At 48.6% G+C, this 14,608-nt stretch overlaps 1 protein-coding gene across 1 annotated transcript in view; it reads right to left on the reverse strand.

The window, feature by feature from the left end:
- The window catches only part of HSPA9 (heat shock protein family A (Hsp70) member 9), a 373,785-nt gene that overhangs the window by 189,251 nt on the left and 169,926 nt on the right, over positions 1–14,608 (reverse strand). The window lies entirely within an intron of this gene.

The raw sequence follows: 14,608 nt of genomic DNA on the forward strand, positions 1-14,608 counted from the left end.
TGCTGAGAGAGTAGAAGAAGTTCCTGAAACCAATACTGCCTTGGCCAACGGGGAGCAACGAGGATGAGAGTGCAATGCTCCCTCTTCATTTTTTGAAGTACTTTCGGTATGAGCGGGATCGGAGGATAAGCGTATGCAAATATCCCGGACCATCTCATCAAAAGGTCATTTCCCCTTGATCCCTGTTGAGGAAACCTGCTGGCATAAAATAGACATTTGCTGTTCTGTTGCGTGGCGAACAGATCCAGTGTTGGTGTTCCCCATGTTTGAAAGATCCTTTCCACTTGCTGTTGCTCGAGTTCCCATTCGTGACAGCCTGTGAAAGCTCTGCTGAGGTTGTCGGCTAGAGAGTTCTGAATACCTTGTACATGTTCTGCTCTGAAGGATATGCCATGTAGTATGGCGCATTCCCACATTTCTTGAGCTTCCAACGACAGGGTGAGAGATTTCGTTCCCCCTTGTTTATTTATATAATACATGCTGGTGGTATTGTCCGTGCGCACCAGCACTGACGAATTCGCAATCCTTGGAAGAAAGGCTTGTAGGGATAGAAAAATGGCTCTCAGCTCCAGGCTGTTGATCTGTTTCTTTTGGTACTGACGAGACCATCTACCTTGAATCTGAAGGTCCTGGAGGTGACCTCCCCAGCCTTCCATGGAAGCGTCTGTTGTAAGGATGAACTCCGGTATGTCGTGGAGAAATGTGAGGCCAGGTGACAGATTGTGCGCCTTCGACCACCAAAGAAGGGCTTGCTTCATCTTGGATGTTACTTTGATGCGATCGTCGAACGATCCGTCGACTTGTCTCCACTGTCGAAGTAATTCCTCCTGCAGTGGCCTCATTCTGAGTCTCGCCATAGGGATGAGGCTGATTGCAGACGAGCACATCCCCAGAAGGGAAGCAAATGATCGAACCAAAAGTGACCTTCTTGCAAATATTTGTTTTGTCAGCTTTAACAGTTTGTTTTGCCGCTCCTGAGTCAAGAACGCTTTGCACTGGCATGTGTCCAACACTGCTCCTAGAAAGGTGAACTCCTGGTGAGGTTGAAGCTGAGATTTGCTGGAATTGAGGGTCAGTCCCAGATTTGAGAATAGGGAGAGGGAACTCCTGACCGCTTCCATCGTGGATTTTCTTGATGGTCCTTTTAGTAGCCATTCGTCGAGGTGTGGGAAAACTTGTATTCCCTGTGACCTCAGCATGGCTGCCACCGGGGACAAACATTTGGTAAATATTATTGGCGCCGATTTCAGGCCGAATGGAAGCACTTTGAATTGAAAGTGGACGCCAGCCACTGCAAATCGTAGGTATTTGCGATGTTTTGGGTGAATAGGAATGTGGAAGTAGGCGTCTCCCAGATCCAGAGAAGCCATAAAGTCCCCTTTGTTGAGACAATGCAGAATGTCTGTTAGCGTTGTTTTGTAAATAAGTAATCCTCAGTAGCCGGATGATGTGTAGATAAATATAGTAGGTTTATTGATAAGTTAACAACATCAATTAGACACAGGAAGATGGTAAGTCCATGTGTCCTGCTCAGCCTGCACACTCCAACTGACACTCACAACCTCACCAGGCACCCATCATTCCATGACATCATCAAACATCCAACATTCCAGACATCTCCAGGCACACCAAAACTCATTCTGGCTGAGCAGAAGGAAGAGAAACATAGGCAAGGGGAAATGCAACAGTAGATTATAACACATCCCCTCCCTAAGGAAACCAAACACAATAAAAGAATTGAAAGTACATAAGTCAATCAAAATAGTAAATCCATCAGATTATAAAAGATGCATGAAAATACATTGAGCAATTGAATCAAGAACACATAACACAAAAGAAATGCATGACAATTCATAATGCCAATGAAATCACACACCTAGAATCAAAATAAAAGAGTTCCCAGGAAAGCATTAGACTTAGACAGTATTAGAATAATCAATCAAACATTATTTAAGTAAAACCAGAAAAGCCTAAAAAAAAACTCATAACCAGGTAAAACCCAAAGAAGCTTCAAGTCAAACATTCCATAAGTAAGAAGCAGAGAAATTTCGCAAGAAAGCGTCTTCCCCAACACAGTCTTATCAGGGATAACTTTAAAAGAAACTTACAGGAAAAACCATTCACCCACGAACCAAACAGTGAGTGTGCACGAAGAGAAACTTCATGAGAAAGTGTTTTCTCCTACGCAGTCCAAACAGCAATAACCAATCACTCATATAATATAAACAGTGAGTGTGCACGCAGAGAAACTTCATTAGAAGGTGTTTTCTCTTACGCAGTCCAAACATGAAAAACCATTCACCCACCCAATCCAACGGTGAAGAAAATCGACATGCTAATGTCATCCAGCTAACACACTAATGTGAATCAATACCCACAAATAAGTGGTTGGTAAACCTAAAGATACAGGAAAACTAGGGATGAGTACTCTACCCCTAAACTCAGGGTATTACTCAAGTCAAAACACAACGCACACTGGGTGCAGAGAGATCAAAAACACAACGCACACTGGGTGCAGAGAGACCAAAAAAAACACAACACACTCACCTCCTCCACTACATGCAGAATCAATGTACCGACAGATAGATCCAAAGAATGACCAGATACACAACAACCCGTAACGGAAAACCACACCAAGCTAAGTATACAAAACAAGGACATCACACACTCTCCTCCTCTCATTCCATATAAATCCAATAAGTAGACAGAAAGAACCTGCAACAACTGCAACATGCCCCCATTACAATATTGTAAACACCCAGCTGTAAACAGGTCAAAGCATCAGTAACACAACAAATTAAAAACAATAAACGTAGTCACCGTTGTCCACGATCGGTGTGCGATTTCTCACCCGAAGTCCTTGTAGCCTCCGACCCGAAGTCCATGTGGTAATACAGTGAGTTCCTCCTCTCCACAATAGAGGGAATAATAATTAACGGTGTGCTCTGTCTTTCAAAGTATCACAATACTGCAGGCCAGATCCAGTGTTTCCAAGTGCTCGCATTTGCACCACCATTATTTTGAGAAGTACCACAATCCCAATCATGACGGCAACGTTTCAATTAACTTAGAAACGTGGTTGGTAAAATGCAAAAAAAACGCAGTAGGCAATACAAGAGCAATCGTGCTTGAGCCAGCTACAATCCAAAATGGCGTCACGTTTCCCACGCAGCACCGAGTGGCTCAAGTCACGCCCACGGTGCACAAAGTGCTCCAGCAGCTCCAAATTGACGTGGAGAAGGCTAAACTCGAAGACATCACCGAACACATGAAGATCAGGTAGGAATGCACGCATTCAATGTGCGTGCGCTGTGTGCAGCACGTGCTATTTTTAAAACAGGCTAAGAGCGGTTGAACTGTCGAAATGTCCAGGGGGCAGCCAAAGACCGTAAAGCAAAATGCAAATGCTCCTTACCAGTATGCATCTGTTCTTGGCATGTAGGGCTGCTGACATTCATATCTGTGCATAGATCGCCGCCTAGTGTTGGGTCCGGATGATTGCACATTGTTGTCCTGGAAGAGTCTTCGAAGTATCACGAGATAGGTGGCTCCTCCCCTGGACTACAGTGTGCATGGGCATCGCCTCCATCCCCAGATTGTTTTTAGCCATTGGCAGAGATGGAGTGAAGTATGTGAGTGATGACCATGCTATGAGCATATATATATATATATGAATACTGCAGCTGCTACAGGCGCCGGGGAGGAGGGTGGGCGATATGAATGTCAGCAGCCCTACATGCCAAGAACAGATGCATACTGGTAAGTAGCATTTGCAGTTCGAGGCATGTGGGCTGCTGAATTCATATCTGTGCATAGAATACATAGCAGTCCCTCCATTAGCGGCGGCCGCCCGTGCCAGCTGCAGCAGTCTAAAAAAGTGTTTTGAGAACAGCCTGACCAACAGCTGCCTGCTGTTTGGAGTGCACGTCTACACAGTAATGTTTAGTGAAAGTATGTGTGGTAGACCATGTGGCTGCTCTACAAATATCTTCTAAGGGAATGTTACCTAGGAAAGCCATAGAGGCCCCCAACTTCCTGGTGGAGTGGGCTCTTGGTGGGATAGTTAGAGTGCGTTTAGCTTTAGCGTAACAGATTTGAATGCATTTCACGATCCACCTAGCGATCCCAGCTTTGGAGATAGCGTTTCCCTTGTGGTGTGTGGCAAAAGCAACGAAAAGCTGCTTGGTTTTGCGAAAATCTTTTGTCCTGTCCACGTAGTACATCAAGGCTCTTTTAACGTCAAGGGTGTGGAGCATCCGCTCCGCCAGCGTCTCTGGGTTTTGGAAAAACACCGGCAACTCAATTGTCTGGTTCATATGGAATTGAGATACAACCTTGGGTAAGAATTTAGGGTTAGTGCGGAGCACAACCCTGTTAGCATGTACTTGGAAGAAAGGTTCTTGGATGGTGAGCGCCTGCAACTCGCTAACCCTCCGTAGCGATGTAATTGCTACTAAGAAAGCAACCTTCCAAGTCAGAAACTGAAGCTCACAAGAGTGCAGTGGCTCGAAGGGAGGACCCATCAGTCTTGTAAGAACCACATTGAGGTTCCATTCTGGAGCTGGTGGGGTCCTTGGTGGAATGACCCTCTTGAGTCCTTCCAGAAAAGCCTTGATAGCAGGGACCTTAAAAAGTGACAGGTGTTGCCTATTCTGGAGGTATGCTGCCATAGCAGACAGGTGAATGCGGATGGAAGAGTACGCCAAATTGCATTGATACAGGTGGAACAGGTAACAAATGATGTTTTGAATGGAAGCATCTAGCGGGTCAATATCGTGGTTAACACAGTAAATGACAAACCTCTTCCATTTAGCCGCATAACAAGCTCTAGTAGTGGGCTTCCTTGCCTCCCGAATGATGTTCATGCAATCGGGAGGAAGATTGAGGTAGCCAAACTCTAGGACTTCAGGAGCCAGATCGCCAGGTTGAGCTGTTGCGGATCTGGGTGCTGAATGTCGCCAAGGCTCTGCGTCAGAAGGCTGGGAGTGAGATGAAGCCTTTGATGCGGTACCACGGAGAGTTCCAGAAACGTGGTGTACCACGGTTGGCGAGCCCACGTTGGAGCAACCAGGATGAGAGTCATCGAGTGCTGCCTGAGCTTGCGTGCCACCAGCGGTATCAGAGGTGCTGGGGGAAAAGCGTACGCAAATCTGCCTGACCAGTTCATCCACATCGCATTGCCCTGTGATTGCGGGTGTGGGAACCTGGCGGCGAAGCTTTGGCATTTTGCGTTCTCCTTTGTGGCGAACAGGTCTATCTCTGGATGACCCCACCTTTGGAAGTACGGTTGGAGTACTGATGGATGTATCTCCCACTCGTGCATTTGATGGCTGTGCCTGCTGAGCAGGTCCGCCATCTGGTTGTCCTTGCCCGGGAGATGCTCTGCCATGAGGAAGATGTTCCTCTGAATGGCCCACTTCCACATGCTCTGAGCCAGATGAGACAGCTGCGGAGAGTGTGTGCCTCCCTGCTTCTGAATGTAGTACATGGCTGTCATGTTGTCCGTCCGGATCAACACGACCTTGTTGCACAGATGTACTTTGAACGCCTTCAAGGCCATGAAGATTGCCATCAGTTCCAACACATTGATGTGCATCTTCCTTTGCTGTAGTGTCCATAGTCCCTGCACTGTGTAGTGGAGTACATGCGCTCCCCATCCCTGGAGAGAAGCGTCCGTCGTCAGGATAATCTGTGGCACAGGCTCTTGGAATGGTCGGCCCTTGCAACGGTTTTGTGGATTCCACCAATGCAGAGAGTTGTATGCCCGACCGCTCACCAACACTAGGTCTGTCAGTTGCCCATGAGCCTGAGTCCACTGACGTGCTAGGCACTCCTGAAGCGGACGCATATGTAGTCTCGCGTGCGGGACAATGGAGATGCAGGAGGCCATCATGCCTATCAACTGCATGAACACTTTCGCTGGAAGCGAGTGTTGAGGTCTGAATCGTTGGATCAGCGTTTGGATACTGGCGATTCTCACCGAATTTGGCTGCGCAGTGGCTGCCAGAGTGTTTATTGTCGCGCCCAGATACTGTCGTACATGGGCGGGCTGGAGATGGGATTTTGGGTAGTTCAGAGAGAATCCCAGATCGTGCAGGAGATGAATGGTGCGGGACACGTGGTCGGCGCACTGCTGTTCTGTTTTTGCCTGAATGAGCCAGTCGTCCAGGTAAGGGTAGACGTGGACGTTCTGGCGGCGTAGATGCGCCGCCACAGTCGCCAGGCACTTCGTAAAGACCCTTGGCGCTGTGGTGACCCCGAACGGCAGAACCCTGAACTGGTAGTGCTGGTCTTGAATCGTGAATCTGAGATACTTCCTGTGGGAAGGATGCAGGGGGATATGAAAGTATGCATCTTTTAGATCCAACGTAGCCAGGAAGTCCCCCTGTTGAAGCAGAGGGAGTACCTGCTGCAACGTGAGCATATGGAAATGCTCCGAGAGAATGTACCAGTTGAGGGGCCTGAGGTCCAGGATGGGCCGTAGGGATCCGTCCTTTTTGGGGATTAGAAAGTACAGAGAGTAAACTCCTGTACCCCTTTCTTGCAGTGGGACGAGCTCTATTGCCCCTTTTTGCAGCATGACCTGAACTTCCTGCTGCAACAAGTGCAAGTGCTCGCCGGACATAGGACGGCTTCTTGGAGGTATGTTTGGTGGAGTGGAAGTAAGTTCCAGACAGTAACCGTACTGGGTAAGAGACTTGACCCACTTGTCCGTGGTGATGGATTTCCACGCGGGCAGGAACTGCTGGAGTCTCCCCCCGACCGGTGTTGTGTGGTCGGGGGGCAGTGACAAGGCGTCACTGCTTGTTGGCGGTGGTGGACCTGGAGCTGTTGTTGCCTCTGTAGCCACCTCTACCCTTGTTGGTGTATGAGGTTTGGGTATTACTTTTATAATACTGTGTGGACTGCGATGCCTGACCCCTTGAGGTGCCTCTGGTATTGGAGCGGCGAAAGGAACCACCCCGAAACTGCTGAGACTGGAGGGCCCCCATAGACTTAGCAGTGTCTGTGTCTTTCTTCATTTTTTCCAGTGTCGCATCCACCTCAGGGCCGAACAGGTGGTCAGGATTAACTGTTTGGTTCAGGATGGTTGTTTGTATATCCGGTTTGAAACCTGATATCCTAAGCCATGCATGTCTCCTCAGCAACACACTAGTGTTGATTGCCCTGGAGGCTGTGTCAGCCACGTCCAGCGCACATTTGATGGAAACGTTTGTGATGAGCTTTCCTTCCTGAATTAACATTTCCCCTGCCTCCTTGTACTGGTCAGGCAAGTGTTGCAGCAGTGTTTCTAGGGTGTCATAATGAGCCCTATCGTAGCGTGCAAGTAGGGCCTGCGTGTTTGAGATACGCCAAATATTAGCTGCCTGTGCAGCAATCCGTTTCCCTGAGGCCTCAAATATTTTAGACTCTTTGTCTGGGGGAGGAGCATCACCAGTGGTCTGCGAGTTCGCCCTCTTGCGTGCGTTGGATACCACCAACGAGTCCAGTGGCAAGTGTCCCTTGATGTATGTTGGACCCGAGGGCGCTGCCTTATATTTTTTGTCAATGCGAGGATTGATGACACGTGCCCGGGTGGGCTCTTTGAAGACCTCAGTCGCGTGCTTTAGCACTCCCTTGAGCATTGGCAATGTCTTGACTGACTTTTCAGCCACTGAGAAAGTGTCAAACAAAAAGTCCACATCCACAGGATCTGAGTGCAGCTCGACTTCATGGTTAGCTGCAGCTCGCTCAATCAAAGCGTTGAAGGCCGCCGAGTCCTCCGTCGGTGAGGTCTTTGCAGCAAAGAGCTGTGGTTCCTGACCCGATTGCGGGTCGTCCGGGTCGCCTCCGGCAGACCAAGGCTCATGTTCCTCCTCCGGATCCGAGTACGCCGGATAGTTGTACTCGAGCTCCTCATCGTCACCATCCCCTGCGTTGGAACGCGGTGGCGAATGTTCTAAAGCTTGTGGAGAGGCAGGCTCGATCGGGGCCGAAGTACCCGCAGAATCCTTCTTATGTTTGAGAGGAATACGAAAATGTTCCAACACCGGCTCCGTGGTGATTTTCCTTTTGAGGAGAGACAGTTTTCCGGTATTGGCGTCGATGATGACCTCTCGACGCTCTTCCTCTGCAAGCGGCTGGAGCCGAGGCTTCGCCACCACCAGTGCCACTTCGGGCGTCGACACCTGCTTCGAGGGCACACCTGCCCCATGCTTCGGAGCGAAAGCCTTCGGCGCCGACTTCGGCGGCAGGGAAAAGCGGATAGGCGTTTGCGCCTTTGTGGGCTTTGTTGTGTGCTTCGGCACCACATCCCCTGGTTCGGGAACCACAGCGTCCTTCCGAATCCGTTGCAGGGACTCCGCGACCTTCTTCGTCAAGGCCGTGGAGGGCTTGACCGGCTCGAGCGATCTTCGGGAGTCGGGTCGGCGAGAGGCAATGTCTTCGGAGCCGACACTTCACGGTCCCTGTCCCCGACGGGCGGAGCCGTGTAATCGCCTTGACGCTTCTTCGAAGCTTTCTTCGGGTCATCGACCTCGACCATCTTCGGCGCCGACGCGGCCGCGTCGGTCGACTTCGTCTTCGGCGTCGATCCCGAGGCCTTCGGGTCGGCCATCTTGGCACGGCTCTTCAGGTCGGCCATTTTGAATTTTTTGGAAGACGACGCCTCCAGAGCCTTCTGCACCAGTGCAGCTTTCACTTTCGGTATCGAAACCGGAGGAGTGGATCCCAATGGCTTCACTTTCGTTTTTGTTAACGGGAGTGGCGCCTTAGAAATGTCCGTGACCGGGCCCGGAGGCGGGGCTGCTGGACTAGTAACGAGGTCTTGGGTAAGGCCCGAAGGCGATCCCTCGACCTGGGCCGCATGAAGGGGATTGACCCCCGAGTCAGTCTGGGGACACTCTTCCTCCGAGCTGTCCCCCACGGTGGCAATTGCCCCATCGTCGTCCCCTACCTCGTCGCCGGCTTCGTCAAAGTCCTCGTCTCCCGCGTCATAGGCATCCCCCTCAGACGCGGGACTAGAGTCCGAAACCCGCATGACATCGTCGTCTTCAACAGATTCTTCGAAGATGTCGTCCGGCGGGGGTGCCGAGGTTGCCGATAACTGGGCCTGGAGTCTAGCGGCCCGACGAATCTTGAGTCTTCTTGCACCGGAACTTCGAGCAGGCCATACACCTGGCCTCATCATGGTCCGGTGACAAACATTTGTTGCACACAGGGTGCACCGAGGTGTGAATACTTGGAGGTGCACACCGGGCACCTTTTGAACAGAGTCCGTTCCATGTCTGGAGCGTCGAGTAGGCCCGTCCGCGCCGAGAGCACGCGGATGGGTAGCAAGAGTTCGGAGCTGAGAACAGACAAAACCCGAACGAAACGATACCGACGCCCAGCCTAAAGACCTTTTGGTCTCGAGTTAGAAAAGTTTTACAACTATCGATTCCGACAGAGGGAACCGAAACACATCCGAACCCAATGGCGGAAAAAAACAATCTGGGGATGGAGGCGATGCCCATGCGCACTGTAGTCCAGGGGAGGAGCCACCTATCTCGTGATACTTCGAAGACTCTTCCAGGACAACAATGTGCAATCATCCGGACCCAACACTAGGCGGCGATCTATGCACAGATATGAATTCAGCAGCCCACATGCCTCGAACTGGACATACCCCAAAGAGTCCGCATAAGTATGTGAAGTGCAGCATCTAATTAACTGTTGCGCATTCCAGTAGTGAAAGTCTCCTCACAACAACAGCAAAGTCCCTTTGTGTGTGAGGACACTTGACTCTTGACCTTGTTTCCACACTCGCACCCAGTCCGCTTCACTCGTCAATATTGCGAAGTGAAAACTCGCCGCCCGCCGCCTCTGGTCTCAGGTCAAACTCAACGGGCAGCAGGACAGCGCTCCAAAATAGAGATTAAAACCGGCAGCAGGGCAAGGCAGAAAGGAAACTGCCCTCCATAATAATCTCCACATTACTCTACCACAGTCAGCATGTGAAAGTCAAATTAACAGATAAAGGCAGATAACATGCAAGGCTGGTAAATCCAATACTTTTGTTCACAGGAAAGCCAACAAACGCTCTGGACTGCAGGCTGTCCTGTTGACCAAGAACACTGGTGGGGCTTACCAGAGCGTAGTTTTTTGTAATCTTTCTTGAGAGTATTGTTCATGAGTTCTTGTAGTTCGTCAAATCCTTAGTTCCAGGGTAATCCAGGGTAATCCTTCAGCAACACGCAGTTTCTTTTACCTCGTCGCCAGTATTGTAAATACGTAATCCTCAGTAGCCGGATGATGTGTAGATAAATATAGTAGATTTATTGATAAGTTAACAACATCAATTAGACACAGGAAGATGGTAAGTCCATGTGATGCCCCACCAGGAGCAGCCTCTGTCCTGCTTAGCCTGCACACTCCAACTGACACTCACAACCTCACCAGGCACCCATCATTCCATGACATCATCAATCATCCAACATTCCAGACATCTCCAGGCACACCAAAACTCATTCTGGCTGAGCAGAAGGAAGAGAAACATAGGCAAGGGAAAATGCAACAGTAGATTATAACACGTTACCATCCGAAAACTCTGCTTCTTTAGATATGTTGAGTTTGCGCGGATCTAATATTGGATGCCACTCTCCTGAATTTTTATCTACGAGGAAGAAGAGAGAATAAAATCCTTTCCCTTTCTGAGAGGCAGGAACTCGTTCTATCGCATTCTTGCGTAGCATCTTTAAGGCCTCTTTGAATAATAAGTGAAGACGAGGGGGACCCCTGGGCGGCGCTGTTGGTGGTTTCTGTAAAAACTCCAGAGTGTGCCCATTCCTGACAAGATCTAGGACCCACTGATCCGAAGAGATTTTCCGGCACTGTTGGTAAAAAGCGGAAATTTTGGCGCCCACGGGAAGGGGAAGATAAATGACTGGCGTCCGGCAAAGCTCATTGGCGCTTGTTGGAATCACGCCCTTGATTATTTGAGCGCCGTTTCCCTCCCTGACGAGAGAAACTACAAGAGGCAGGTTGTCTGTAGGATGACAGATAGTACGGTTGTTTGTACTGGGACTGGTACTGTTGATTTTGCTGGTTGGAATAGTTCCCTCTGGAAGAGTAACCACGGCCTCTTGCTCCTCTAAAGGACCCCCTCTTGTATTGCAGGGTACCTAGAGATTTGGCAGTGTCCGTATCCGTTTTTATTGCCAGTAAAGCATCATCGATGTGTTTTCCAAAAAAATCCCCATCGTACGCCATGTCCAAGATCTTCATTTGGACCTCCGGTCTGAAGGTGGTAGCCATAAGCCAACCTTGGCGCCAAAGGACTGCTGCTCCCGCCAATTGCCTAAAGTTGGTGTTGGAAATATCAAGGGCACAATCAATGATTTCCGATGCCGCCCTTTCTCCCTCAAGTACGATTCTGCGTACCTCCTGTTGACGATCCTTAGGGATCAGATCAAGGAACTCAGACAGATCTGACCACATCTGTCTATCATAACGGGCCAGAATTGCTAGTGAATTTGCTGCCTTAATGGAGGCCGCTGCATTAGCAGAGAACTTCTTTCCAATTGCAGGTGGCGTCGAAATTGGGAGTTGAAGGGTTCTTGGACCTCTGTTGTGCTGCCTGAGATATGACAGAGTCCGGTCGAGGGTGTCCAATTAAGCAAGATGGAGTATCAGGTGGAGCTCGATACTTTTTCTCAATTCTTGGAAGGACTGCCGGAATGGAAGAAGGGGTTTTCATATTGTTAAGGCCCTCCTTCCATATGTAATCGATAATAGGTATAGCTCTGGTGACTCTGCGATACCCCTATGGTCTAGTTGGTGCTTGGAAAGGGACTTGGATCCCTTGGAAGCTCCTATCGTTAATATAGTCAATTTCCTAGTGGAACTTTGACAGTGGTCTCTCCTATAGATCCATTAACTGTTATAGTCTGCCATTTCCGCAGGTCACTCTATTGTCAACGGTAAAACGGTAGGTAAGAACGCTATTATTTGTAGAGTCCTTAAAAGTATCAGATTTAAAAGGCCCCTCAGGCCTAAATATCAATCTGTTTGGGATGTTAAACTATTGCTTGACCTTTTTTTCTCCTGGCCTGATAACTCCCTTCTTAACAGAAAATGTCTTTCAATTAAACTTGCCTCTCTTCTTTGTTTAATCTCCTGTCGCAGAGTTTCAGATGTTAAAGCTCTGGCCAGCTCTAATAGATGTTATGACATGTTTGGTGTTAAATTTGAAATTTTTAGGAGAACTAAGACCATGTCTGACTTTATCTTCTATCCACGTTTTGATTTTTGCAAAAAACTCTGTGTGGTTGATTGTATGAAGGAATACGACTCCAGGATGTCTAATCTTCGACCCCCTGATGCAAATCAACTTCTTGTTTCCTACGTTAAACCCTTTAAATCCATCTCATCCTGCTCTATCGCAAGGTGGGTTAAATTGGCTATGAACTTCGCTGGTATTGACCTTTCAAAATTTCAAGCTCACTCACTAAGAAGCGCAATGGCCAGCAAGTCATACTGGTCGGGTGGTAAGTTGGATGCTATCCTTAAGGCTGCTGATTGGTCTAATGCCTCTACCTTTGCCCATCATTATTGTAAACCAATCGGTTGTGATTCAAGGCTACCAACATGCATAATGTAGCCTCCTGTCTTGTAATGAAATTGCGATTCTCCTATTAACATGACCAGAGAATCTGGATTTCATTAAAGACACGGAGGCTAACATTATCCCTCCCGTCCCTCCCTTGAGGGATATTGAGGATTGATTTGGTTTACAATGTTTTCAATGTTTCATACCTTTTAACCTTATGTTATGCTTTTCTTGTTGCTTCTTCTGAAGGTTACTTTGTGCCTTTCTTGATTTCCTTTATTTTCTTTCAGACAATTCGAATTGATGAATCTCCAAGGATTTTCCAAGTTTCAACAATACTTCCTTCAAGTTTTAAGATGTATTCTTCGTTTGACCTGTCGTTCAAGGCATTTAAAAGAGGCTGATCTTCCCTGGCACACGCCTTTTATGGATACTGTGATGTCACTTTGTTCTTATTCTAGTCTTTGTGATGTAAGCGTCTGTGTGAGCTGCATTAAAAGGATTAATGCATAATGTAGCCTCCTGTCTTGTAATGAAATTCAAATCTACTAGCAGCACGGTGCATAAGATTGTGAAATCCGCCAATATCCTCAGGCGGAGAATCCGACGGGCGTTGAACAGGTGGTGAAGGCATGGGAATGACATAATCATCCCACGGATCCGTAGGTGTATAATCCGGCAACTCGCCCTCTTCCCTGCTCTCATTATCATCCTGAGAAGAGGTATCAGTGTCAGCTTGGGGTGTAGGGCCAGTGTCCTGCCTTGGGGACAATGAAGCTTGCGGTGAAGGAGGCCTTGGTATGATAACTGGGACAGGCTGCACAGAAGGTGTAACTGGAGCTGGAGGAAATCTCTGGCGATAGTCTGCCAGCATAGCTTGTAAATCTTGGATCAAAGTAGGTGGGAGATGACTTGTGTCCTCTGAACGAGAGGGTCTCGTATGGGGCGAATGGTATGGCATTGACAACTCTTCATTCGCATAATGCTCCTGGTCATAGTACTCATCATCCTCCTGATATTTGATGTTCAATTGTGAAGGGTGACGGGCAACCCCAAAAGGTCCCTCATCCTCTTTGCCGTCATCCGATTCTTCGTCCATATAAGTCTCCAAAAGATGTGATGGAACGAGTGGAGAAATGTGAGAGTAGTCTCTGAGATAAGTTTTCATCTGAAAATGAGTATATTGCATCCTCTTTGGAGGTGTGCTGTGCATTAGATGAGCTGATGTCAATGCTCTCATAATTCGTTGACGACGAACCTGTCGACATTGGAATTGCAGATGACATTTCCGCAGACGGAGCTGCCGTCGACTGTATTGATGTTGCCGTCGACGAGACCGTCGATGATGTCTTTATCGACGGACACTTCGTCGACGATGGTGTCTTCGTCGACGAGTCCGTCGATGGTGTCTTCGTCGACGAGTCCGTCGATGGTGTCTTCGACGACGAATCCTTTGTCGACGAGGCCGTCGATGGTGTCTTCGTCGACAAGCCCTTCGTCGACAAGGCCGCTGATGACTTAGTCGATGGAACTGCCGTCGACGGGCCTGTAGATTTAGTCGACGGAGCCTTAGTCGACATGGCTGAAGGGATCTTAGTCGATGGAGCCGTCGACGACGGGACAGTCGACTATGATCGACGTCAAAATTTTAGCAGACACCACAGGAGAAGTAATAGCCGAAGTGGTGACCGTAACAGAAGAAATTGAAGAGGTAGACGTCAAAGTAGTAGTACTCACAGTGGACGGTCCTGAAGGAAGCGATGCACTCTGAGGGTTCTGAGACTCTTTGAGAGGATTTAAGTTTTTTCTTCCTCTCAGGGGAAGAGCTCTCTCTGGATCTGGCTCTCTTGCTGGAGGTAGAGGCCTTGTCCGCATTATCTGTGGAAGATGATTTTAACCACAAAAGAACCCTTGCCTCTCTATCCCTGATAGTTTTTGAAGGGAATGTACGGCAAATTCTACAATCCTTCACAACATGTGAGGGGTGCAAACAATAAATGCAGTCAGAGTGCTGGTCGTCCACATGGACCCTCTTCTTAA

This window comes from Lissotriton vulgaris, chromosome 7 (genome assembly GCF_964263255.1).
Source record: "Lissotriton vulgaris chromosome 7, aLisVul1.2, whole genome shotgun sequence".
NCBI lineage: Eukaryota > Metazoa > Chordata > Amphibia > Caudata > Salamandridae > Lissotriton > Lissotriton vulgaris.